General features: G+C 35.0%; 1 protein-coding gene across 3 annotated transcripts in view; it reads left to right on the forward strand.

The window, feature by feature from the left end:
- The window catches only part of LOC124360830 (pleckstrin homology domain-containing family G member 5), a 346877-nt gene that overhangs the window by 147299 nt on the left and 186991 nt on the right, over positions 1-12587 (forward strand). The window lies entirely within an intron of this gene.

Genomic DNA, 12587 nt, shown 5'->3' on the forward strand with positions numbered 1-12587 from the left:
CTCCCCTTGCGCCATAAATCGCGATTTACAACCCTTTAAAAGTCACGTTTCCTTGGATCTCCCTGAAATCTGTCTCTCGGTAAAAGAACACTCTTTACTACCACGGGTTGATTTATTAGGAACGCTACATTTTGAATATATTCTGTATAAAAATTGTAATCAATAAAACACACTGGTTAATCAAGGTGAAATAGGATTAAGCAATTTTACGTTATCATTTAAAGACGACAAATGTCCTAAATATAATTTACCATCCATCGTCAGCAACAAAGTATATGCTAGTGTACTAAAGTAAGAAAGCTAGAAGTGGATCAATATTTAATTAAAAGTAGTGAAGTACATTGCCACTCATATAACTACTAAATAACGTAAATTTTGAGTTCACCTTCCTCTTACGTGTAGCATGTGAAATCTGATGCTCTCGCAGACTTGACTCCTGAAATATGGAGTCAAGTTCGTCTGAAGGAATCTAAAACTGGAGCTAAACTCAACATTTACATTGAATCAACCCTTCCCAACCTAGCTATATTATGTTTAAAAACTCACACCTCCACCGCAAAGCATGCTCCAGCGTGCTTTGAGATTATATCAGTTAACATCATAGCGCACTCAATTGTACACCGAATGAGGCAGTTCTCACCCAGTGAGAGTGCCTCTTCAACTGGATTGTAAGTAAGTACGTAATTAATGATATCTTATTTTACCGGGCGAAGTTAGGACTAAGAAGCCCTCTTTAACACTTAACCTGGGGACCAACGGCTTAAAGCTGACTTCAGAACCACCACCAATGGCCGGGCAGGCGGGCTGCTTGCAAGGACAGGATCGCCCAGCGGTCACCATCCAAGCAACAGCCACGCACGTCTTTGCTGGATCCGGTTGTCTTGGCGATAACCGTTGTACTTTTGTACTGCATTTTGTGATCTGGGTGTCTCTGATGTCGAAACAATGCAAAGAGACCATTGAGCTTCTTCGTTGCCGACTATTTTTTGATCCTTTCTGGCAAACATAACTTCAGATTTCAGGAGTCATGTCTGCGACAGCATCACATTTCAGAAGCTGAACTTAAGAGGAAGGTGAACTAGAGCTAAACTCAACTTTCACATTGAATCACCTCTTCCACAATAGCTACGTTATGTGTAGTAAGTAACGTTATTTATTTGTTTATGATAAATGATATTAACACTTTCATTACCAAACAACGCAGTAGACTTTGAAGGGTTTACGTCTTGCTGGCCTATATTGGAAGCCGGCGTGTCTCTTACATATGGGTAATCCAGTGGATATCCACGAATAGCACATCATTAACAGCATATGTCAAAGTTTTGGGATGAAGATTGATAGATTCACTGCGGAGGATCAATGTAGGAATAGTGGCTTTCTTAGTGTTAATAATTTTCTCAAGGACAAAGCCCCTCTTTCACTGGTAAAATGCTAAAACAGAGAAAGACCCTCTTCTTCCAGGATGCCGCATGTTAAAGATAGTGCCCATTATCCCTTCTCCCTGTGGCTGTACCATGAGATCTCAGTTGGGAACAGCCTGATCCACCATTGCTCATATGCTCTGAATATACTGTAACTCAGGAAGCCATGTGGAACTCCTTAGTTATGTGCAGTGAGAGGTTTCCTCAGCTTCTTGCCATAAATGGAAAAATAAGTAAAATTTAGAAATAAATCAGTGCAGTGTTTACTTAAGAGCAAATTGTGCTTTAGTGAGTGATACTAGCGAACGCGTTACTTAAGTGTGAAAGCTACCATAGCTTTAGTCGATGATAATATACTACCATTGTTACTACTTATCTGTTATTCAAATCCGAGTCCATCAGTGGTCTAAAAGATTAAAGTAACCAATAACCTATCGTAATGGCTCAAAATAAGTGTTATCATCATCTCATCAGGTGCACAGTTGAGTGCAGTACACGATTTTTTAGACACAGTCTCTAAGAAAGGCGGAGCAACCGAGTTTTCTACATATTATAACATAGCTATGGTGGGAAGGGTTGATTCAATCTGAAACAATAGAGTGTATCTCCATTTTCACATTCCTCTTAGCTGTGTTATTACATATTAGATACGAAATTTAATTTAAAATACATTTTCTAACACTTTTAAAAAGGATTCATTTGTTACAAACGTAAAATATTTATTTAGATTTCTATAATTTATTGTTATGGAGGATAACCAAGAATATTTTATATATTGCAGAATACGAAAAAATTAATAAAGAAGTAAATAAAATAGACAAAGTAAACACGAATAGATCAATTTCCTTTCCAGCAACATGTACTTTTGGCTGAAGGGAGTTTGAATGTACCAAGGTCAGATATAACGACGCTGAATATGGTGAGGCCGGCTGTAGTGAGGTCAGATGTAGCGAAACCAGCTGTAACGAGGCCGACTAGAGGGAGGGATATTGTAGCGAGGTCGGACGTAGCGAGATCGGCTGTAAGCGTGGTCGTCTGTATCGAGGTCGACTAGAGGGAAGGTTACTGTAGCGAAGGTGGGTGTAATGAGGTCAGATGTATCGAGGTCGACTAGAGGGAGGGCAACTATAGCCAGTGCGGGTGTAGTGAGGTCGGATGTAGCGAGGTCTTCTGTAACGAGGTCGACTAGAGGGAAGATTACTGTAGCGAAGGTGGATGTAATGAGGTCAGATGTATCGAGATCGACTAGAGAGAAGGTTACTGTAGCTAGTGCGGGTGTAGTGAGGTCGTCTGTAGGGATATCGACTAGAGAGAAGGTTACTGTAGCGAAGGTGGGTGTAATGAGGTCAGATGTATCGAGGTTGACTAGAGGGAGGGCAACTGTAGCCAGTGCGGGTGTAGTGAGGTCGGATGTAGCGAGGTCTTCTGTAACGAGGTCGACTGAGGGAAGATTACTGTAGCGAAGGTGGATGTAATGAGGTCAGATGTATCGAGATCGACTAGAGGGAGGGCTACTGTAGCCAGTGCGGGTGTAGTGAGGTCGGGTGTAGCGAGGTCGACTAGAGGGAAGGTTACTGTAGCGAAGGTGGGTGTAATGAGGTCAGATGTATCGAGGTCGACTAGAGGGAGGGAAACTGTAGCAAGTGCGGGTGTAGCGAGGTCGGCTGTAGGGATGTCGTTTATTACTGAAAGCAAACATTCAAGCATCTAATATCGAGGGATTTCGACACATTTCCGTTTGTATCTATTCGCGCAATGAATATGTTTCTCTGGTTACTTTTATATTTCTCTGAAAAATCGCATACGCTATTACTGCAAGGAATATTATAATTATAATTTTAAATAAACACCATAAATTATTCATTTTAGAAAGTTCTGATATAAATGAATATAAATTCAGAAATAATTGTTCCTAATATTAAATAATTGTAAGTGATGAAGTAGGGTTATAGATTCTCATTAACTTACCGAATTAGTAGAGAAAATAGGGCCTTTCTTTCGCACGCTGGTACAAACCTACAAAACAAGATTAAGTAGCTTAACTGATCCTTGGTTAGCTGTTTGAAATGATATTTCGCTGTAAATAGATTCATCGAATCGTGAAATATCTATGTCTATCTAATGTGTTGGATTATCTATAATTTCTGATGTAGTTATTTTTAAATGTGATAGTGTTGCAGTGGCACACAGGTAAATCTTCACTGGGGGTTGTCCGGAACATCGGGGAGGGACGGGTAAGGAAAACCCTGCATACTGGTAGGGGGTCCGGGATCCTATCCCCGGGAGATTTTGTAAATATTAAGTCCTAAAATAGTTATTTTACAGTACTTCTGAACAAACAAAAAGAAGGCAGTCATAGGTTAGAGTATACAAAGTTTACGGAAAAACCACTCTATCACCAATCACCAGGAGGCTTATATATGGATAATTCAAATCTTCTGCAACAAGTAAAGTTTATTTGAAGTGTATTTAATTAAAATACAGTTTAATCGTGATATTTAAAAAATAATTAAGTTTAAATCATAAATCAAGACCAAATCTAAATTCCTGTCTCCTCTCGGATGAGAAGGTACAGGTATCCGTGCTTAAAAATGACCCCAAACTAAGTAATAAAGCTACGATAAGGGAGTTATATTAAAAATTTAGTTTTTTATGTCTTCGTTTTGACATACAGTATAAACGAATAACAATAAATTTTAATTTTTATTTCGATAACAATGAAAAATACAAATTTTTTTAGCTTCTCAACCAATCTGTAATTTTGAAAATTCATAACTCGGAAACTTGTGATCCTTTTACGGCCAAATGCTTACACAAGTGTACTGTAATTGAATACGTAATTTTAGGATATTAGAATTGCATGAAGATAAAATTGTTTGGTAGTAGTCCTCGGCCCGAAGATGCGCAGTAGCTTACTGGTCATGTGGAGTGGAGGGGGAAGTTGCGAGCTCAGTCTCTGAGCCGACTCCCCTCCGCCGCCGCTCCCCCTCCTTGCCAGCCGCGGTTCCCCTCTCGTGCATCTAGGAGACCACACGGAATCTCTCATCCTGTAATTGCTGGTAATTTAAATAACATTTGTGGAGAGAATTAAAGTCAAATGACAACTGTCATCTAATTGCTATATTTCTTATTATTAAATAATGATTTAATATTATTTATTGTTTCATTTTTGTTGTTGTTTGACATACTGTATATTAAAATTGAGTTTATAACATACTCATTTCGGTTTACTTTTATTTGAATAAAATCAAATTTAATGTTTAATCCCACCCTGTTATGTAACAGTATTATTTTAACTGATAACAATACAAATACGTATTCTCTACAAATATTACCTTCATATTTTAAAAAAAACAACATTAAAAGCAAGGGAGGTTAGTTTCGCAAATGGAATCACAATAAAATACAAGCGAATTGTGAGTTATGGAGTGGAAGAAATTAAATATCCTCGCTCGTTTCTGCTTCCTCGGCACAGACCCAGCCCAACATATACATCCGAGTTTCCAGATACGATCCTTATTTGTTTTAGAATTATATCTGAAACCTTTTAAATTCAAGACACATTCTACAAAAACATCCCAAACAGACCATGATATGTCTTATATTCTTGATGCATATGAATAGTTTCTCTGGATATATTGAAAACATTTTCGGTCTTTGTTTGTTTTATAAATTATACTGCCCTCTCTACCCTTTTTAGAAACGTATAATCAATTCATATCAGTGGTTAATTAATGAAATGAGTTGTAAATAGATTAGGGTTATATGAAAGGCAAAATAAATGAAGGAATTAAAAATTGTATTTTATATAAAATTATGTAAACGTTAAACAAGTTATGAGTACGTTAGACCTCGTGCCTTTATCACACTTTGCTAAGTGTCGAGGCCATGAGTGTTTGATCGACGATATCCTAGGATAATATGGTTCATCCCATTAAAGATGTTTTTAACTGACTACCATAAAAAGTTCTAAGAAATTCCCTGTTACAATGCAAATGAGACTATTCTTCCGCCACCACTCCCATGTTTGGGGGCCATACATATAGCTACATACTTAACTGCATCCTAGTAAGATGATGGACATTCCATGGAATAAAATGCACCATTATCGAACTCGTCTTGATTATTGACCTCTCCTTAACAAAATTAGGTTTTATGTAGAATTTTAAATATTTATTAATATTCTGCAAACAGGCATAGATGAAATTTTGCCACCTCCCTTTGTTGGGTTCGAGTCAATCAGCACAAAATCGTCTATGTATTTGGGCATTATTAAAATTTTGAAGGTTCTGCTTTTATTAAACAAACCATCTTATGGAATACTTATGGAAAATAACTGTTATCTACATTAATATATTATACAAACATACATTTTATATGTGTACCACATTCTTGGTTACATACAGTAAAAATAGGATACACGTGAAAAAACTTTGAGATGTTTATCCTGATGCACTTGGTTGCGTTCGTTTGTATTTCAAAGTTCCTCAAAACCACTCAATAATTACTTTATATGTCGTCTTGAAGTTTGATCAAAATGAAAAATACCTAAACTTATATTTGTTTCAACAATTGTTAAACTGTGACCGAACTTTGTGCGTCAACGTCACATTTAAGCTGCTACTTCCAGGATTATGTTTGGTGCGGAGGGGGGGGGGGATTAATTCTCTAGATTCTTTGAATTGTTTAACTGACTAACTTTACTTTAGATCTTGAGCATGGATCTTATATAAGAAATAAAATGTAAATCGTGAATATTGATATCCTTCTCCCTCACATGTACAAAGGTACACCTTCATAATAAACTCAAACATCAGGCTTAAGAATATTACGTACTTCGAAATAAAAAAAAAAACTAAAAAAAAACTGGGAAAGTCAGTTAATTCTTCAAGTTAGGGGTGGCACGCAAAGTAGGATGGTGAGTCCCTTGGTTAAGGATTATAATTTTTTTAATGCAACAGCAATACTAGTTTTTATTTTTATAACTATGTTTTGTTACAAATAGTAATCGGATTTACTCTTTTCCTTAATTTAATTGCTTCAAAAAAGTACGTACAAATTATTAAAATAGTAAAATAATAAAACTTAATAGCCCATAACAAAACTTATCAAATATATCAGAATAATCGGGATTTTCTTTTACATTTCCCGTATTTTAGTGATACAAGAAGTTAGAAGCACTACGTTTCGAGATCTGAAATCTGATGTCTTCCTCAAGTGGATAACTAACCCAACACGTAACAACAGTCTAAAGTCCGAAAAAGTCCTGTTTCCATCGCAAACCTTCTATTGTCAAATACAAACTTTAAACAAAAGATATCAGAATAGTTGAGAAGGATCGCGAAAAGGGTTTCTACTAGACTTTGTAAAAATTAGGTTCGAAAAAACTGCCGGTTATAACTTCCAAAATATTATCCGTGGATACTTGAGAACGACGATGAACCGTCTTGTAGTCGAAATACAAGTAAAGTCGACAACAGTCACGTGACTTGTGGGAAGATGAGTAAGCAGAAGAAACAAACTTCAAACACTACCGGTATCGGCAAACTTCAGCAAACACTAACCAATCACTGGTTGGTCAGATAACACTGTTTGGTGGCCGTGTGAGGCAAAAAAGCAAACATGAAACGTAACTTCCATGTTGTTTTTCTATGACTCATTCCATCGCATCATTAAAATCTCTTCTTTCATTGCAAATCTTGAAACAGTATTTAATTAATGCAGAGCAATAATAATAATATTTTGTTTGGGCATGCAAATCAAAATGACTTTAGTCACAGACTAGAGAATAAAACGTATAATCATAATATATAAAATACACATGTTGAAATTCGATGCTAAATTTGATCATTGCAGGCTCTCATACTGTGGTATCTTTCTTAGCTTACCGGTTTAATTTAAATTATCTACCTCAAGGTAGTAAATTTAATTTCAATCAATATATTATATATAAACTCATAAGTTGAAGCAATAAAAATACAGAAATATCAGTGTTCATGTTTCAATTTTCGAGTTCCCAGAACACCTAATCAGAAATAGATTGATTAATAAAAGAAACAAACAGAACTGAAAGCAACAAATTTATACCAATGAGCTGTGTGTGGAATATTTGAAAATGTTTACACAAAACTAAATATTTATTTAAAAGCAGTAAAAGGGAATCATTTTACGTTCAACTCATCTGGATGCCGTGATTTTAGAATTAATTGATCTGGGATCTCAGAAATTCTTATATTAATTTTCTTATATTATTAATATTATTATTTTATTAATTATATATATATATATATATAAATCTTGAGTCACGATGTATGTTGCCAATAAACTCCAAAACGACTGAACCAATTTCAATCAAATTTCAGATGTATCCGTAATTTAGTCTAACTTAGAAGATAGGATAGTTATTATCTGAATTATTCGCTTATGTCGTGAATATAAACGAATAAAATGTATTAAATGTTTAATTATAAATCGTTGATGTTAGAGTGTTTTATATTGGATCCGACAGACTGCGCTACGACACATAATACAAAGCGAGCGGATACTTAACAGCTGTTAATACTTTCAGCTGAAGTTCATCAAAGAGGCAGAAACATTTGTTTACATTTAAAATTTAGAAAATTTTTATTGTAAAGTGCTTGATCAGTAGTGTAATGCAGGTTGCATGGAAGACGTCATTGCCTAATTTTAAATTCAGATTGCACCAATGATTAATAAACTATCTAATGCAATGAAAATACTATTAAACGCTATTATGAAAACAACCTCATTGTAAAAATCCGTGAATGTTTGCACATAAGGTAATCGAATTTGGTACATGGAAGGTAAATGAAGAGTCGAAAGAAGACACTTTATGATCGAAATTGGGTTTCTTTGATACATTTTCTTGAAGGCACACTCCTAAATAATACTGGAAATATCTTAGACAGAAAATTAATTTTAACAGACCGAATTTGATTCTTTATAACCTAATTAGTTTACCGAGATTCATCCATATACATTAATTGTTCTGAATAACTTATCAACACCTAGCAAAAACCACGAAAGATAGAGGCAGGAATATGGTACATATCTTCATAATGCGTCCAAGAGGCTCACGATGGAACGACTATCAATTATCTCATCAATGTTTAGAATGTGATAGAAAAAGAATAAGTGAATATAGTGTACTGTTTTCAACGGGAAATTGCGTGCGAAGCCGCGGGCAACTGCTATATATATATATATATATATATATATATATATATATATATATATATATATATATATATATATACGGAAACTAGGCACTTGTTGGTCCTATGTTAAATAACAGTATTTGTTGGTGCTCTCAGAACGACCATTTATTGTTTTCGATTGTACTCTCATTCATTGCCATACAATTCAAATTGTTTACATAAGACGATAATTTTAGTAAATATTTTGTTAACATAAACAAGTTATTTAAAATACATTAAACATTATGGCGATGTGAGTAAATCACAACACTTTAATAAAACACCTCTAAGAAACGTCAAATTATGATTAATAGTGTCCAATTATTGATCTCATCAGTGAACTGCTGACATATAAAGTGAAACATCACTAGTCAATAAAAAACTCGCTTCTTTGGGTGTCGTGCCTAACTGACGCCCATAAGCGATGAAGAAGAAGTAAGTCATGGCCCGATCATCATATGAGTTTACTGGTACAAACTTAATAGGTTTTAATAACACATAAAATAATGGAAAACCACAGCCTGATTGGTTAAAAGCAACTGACACTTCCTATGGGTTAAGAACATAACATTTATATTAAACTATACAAATTATGGAGCGTGTTGGGATAGGATAGTTATAAGCGTATAACTGCAGTACGAAGCTTTATTGCTGCAGCCGATGTTTGTGCAATACACGGCCCATGTTGTCCATTAGTGTTAGTGCTCGACAGTTACGGCTCAAGTAGCTTTATCACTCGAATTGTTATTTGAATTGAAGTGAATACAGTCGGGCTTCATGCACTTTTATACTGATATTCTCAAGTTCAGTTCTAAACGTTAATAATTGTTGTGATTACAACACAGTATGAACAAATGTGCCAACAGTTACGGCTCAAGTAGCTTTATCACTCGAATTGTTATTTGAATTGAAGTGAATACAGTCGGGCTTCATGCACATTTATACTGATATTCTCAAGTTCAGTTCTAAACGTTAATAATTGTTGTGATTACAACACAGTATGAACAAATGTGCCAACATTTGTTTAGCATTATTTATTAATTATCTGTGTTTTACATTGAAACAATTTTCTTCATTCTGTGTTAACGTTTTATATAACCCAATGGTTTAGGGCTCAAATACTAGATATCAGACTGTAAGGAAACAATGCAGCCAAAAACTTCTTCTTTCTGGGCTGCTGTTTATATGTGGTAGCATTTGAAAGTAATGCTAGTGAAGACCCTGAATTTCTGCCATTTCAATTACTGTAGCGTAATATAATAAATGATATGACGGTTGAGCTTTCGGACAGATTACAACGTGCTCAAATTATTGTGTCCGCTTTATCTTCAACCTTAGACGATATGACCATATAACACCCTTCATCAATCTGCTAAAATTGAATCTACTCTGTCAGTTCCACATTTTTAGCATGTTACATTCTATTTTCTATAACAATTATTCCACTTCTTATTTGTCTGAACGCCTTTCTTTTATTTCTGAAACAAGCAATTGGAATACTCGACGTGGAGCCTCTTTGTTGTCTATTCCTGTTTATAGATCTTCTATTTACAGTAAATCATTCACAGTCTCTGCTTGTCGACTCTGGAATAATCTCCCGGATCATATCAGAGGTATTCGTAGTCGGGAGCGGTTTCGGGGGGTGCTTAAGGACCATCTGTTTCGGGCCTCGTCGGGTTGACGATATCGTGGCATAGGGTTTGGGACGATGGCTTTGTATGAATGGTGATGGGTAAATGTCTGTTAATTTCCTTGTAATTTTTATTTTATCTGTTTATTTTTAGTTTCACGAAGAACCTTATTTTCATTTTATTATTATATAATATAAATATAGATTACAATTTTGGAATGTAAAACAGTAATGTAGAATATTGTGGAATATATTGAATATTGTGGCTCTTGTTTTACACTAATAGTATAATAAATGTATGGTTAGGTGTAAGAGAGGACTTGATAGGCACCTCACCAATTGAATTTTTCTTTGTATTCAATAAAGACATTTTTCATTTCATTTCATTACATTACCGCTCCTCAGTATCAAATGGTTGTAGTGATTGTGAATTTTAGAACAAACATCTTATTATAATCGATCAGCGTTTTATGTGTTGATAGCCTTATTCAATACAACCAGTTTGAAGATATAGAACGATTTACTGGAAGAAAATAAAATTGGAAGGTTCCGTGTTGAGGTTATGGTACCATTTAGCTATCTAGCTAACCTTTGGAATACTAACATGATAAATATTTAGCAACACAATATTATTATATAGGTATTACAAATAGGGCTGTCAGACAAACCTACCTCTTTGCACAGAATGCCAACGAATTAGTGACGAAAAATTAATAAATACTATTATATAAGTTTTCTAGGTCACGCCGTGACGAAACATTTCTACATAATGAAAATCTCCAGTGTATTTTCGGACTCGCTGTGGAGTCATCTTCAGTCAACTGGCGTTGAATCAAACTGTCAGAGCCACTATGCATATCTGCTTATATAATTATAAGCGGATGTGCATAACTTGCTTACTTGGATTAGTGGCGGGGGTCCAGACTGTTGCTCAGTCAATCAGTCATCAAAATGGTTTCTTTATCATAGGGTTCCAATTATTATTTGATACGGTAATGTTTTTTTTTAAACTTAGTTTTTGGATTAACGCACATATAAAGTAAAATATCACTGTCTTATAAAAAGATAATACCACCCTTATCTCAACAGTAAAAGCAAAAACTTGTATTCTTTTTATTTAAGTTAATGAATGATGTAGTATTATTAAAACCCTGAGTTCCATTCAGCAGTTACAAAATATATTCTATAGACTGTAATATAAAATTCACTTGATTAACAAAATTGTGCTATAAGTAAAATATTTCTCAGAAGTTATAGACTTTGGCTTTTTGAGGTTAGCGTTACTCAATTTCCATCTATTTGCCGCCCACTGCATATTATATGCAGCTGTAAAATGAGTGATCCTCGTGATTCAAATTTGTGACGTCTAAAAAAATCATGGGCATGACTCTAGGCTGTGGGGTGAGCTAATTAACCGATTTAAAACATATTTACGGATGATATTATATAGCTCGTATTCGAACCGACAAATGTAATACTGCTTTTTGTAACAAATGTAAACCCACAGCTATATTTTGCAAGAGCACTAGGCCATATATTCTAGGTGGTATTGGCCAAGCGCCGCACCGTCATAGTTAGGCACAACTTGCCAACATCGCACGATTCTTACTGGCTGATCACGAATATGCTAGCAGGCTCTGGCTTCAACGGACTGGTGACGATCATCCATCAATTATTTCTCAACAACAACTTTGTTCACACTGAACCTTGTCAACTGATTAATTATAAGAGCCTTAATAATTATCAATAATTATAGATATGTAATAATAATCTAATAGCTAAAATCTAATATCACTAGCGATCTATGACGTCAGAATTTGGATCTGAGTTAGAGATAGCGCAGGTTCATATCCTGACAATTACCGTAGCACTTTATATCAGTACCATTGACCATATACTGTATTGACTCCCCCCTTATACTGTCTCTCTATGACCCTCGCATAGGCCAGTGGTCCACGAAGACGGACAGATAAGGCTTAATGTGCGATCGGCCTCTTTTGTATACATATAAAAATCAAAGTTTGTCTGTATGTTCTTTATATACTATTTGACCGATCAATATGAACATTTGTATGTATACGTATTTTTCCACGTAAAGGGTTTATATGCTATGCCCATTAATGTAACTCCTCACCGGGCAGCGCTGGAAAATATAAAATTTATCAAAGCCCCTGCACATTATAAACTGCAATTACGAGACAGTTACGTATATTAAATAGCCAAACACTATTAGAAGGCGTTAAGTTTTGATGTATCTTTAAAATAAATTTCTAGTGGAACTTGAAGCTTGAGTGTTAGACCACTTTATTAGTAGATGTA

The sequence above is a fragment of the Homalodisca vitripennis genome, chromosome 4 (genome assembly GCF_021130785.1).
Source record: "Homalodisca vitripennis isolate AUS2020 chromosome 4, UT_GWSS_2.1, whole genome shotgun sequence".
Lineage (NCBI taxonomy): Eukaryota > Metazoa > Arthropoda > Insecta > Hemiptera > Cicadellidae > Homalodisca > Homalodisca vitripennis.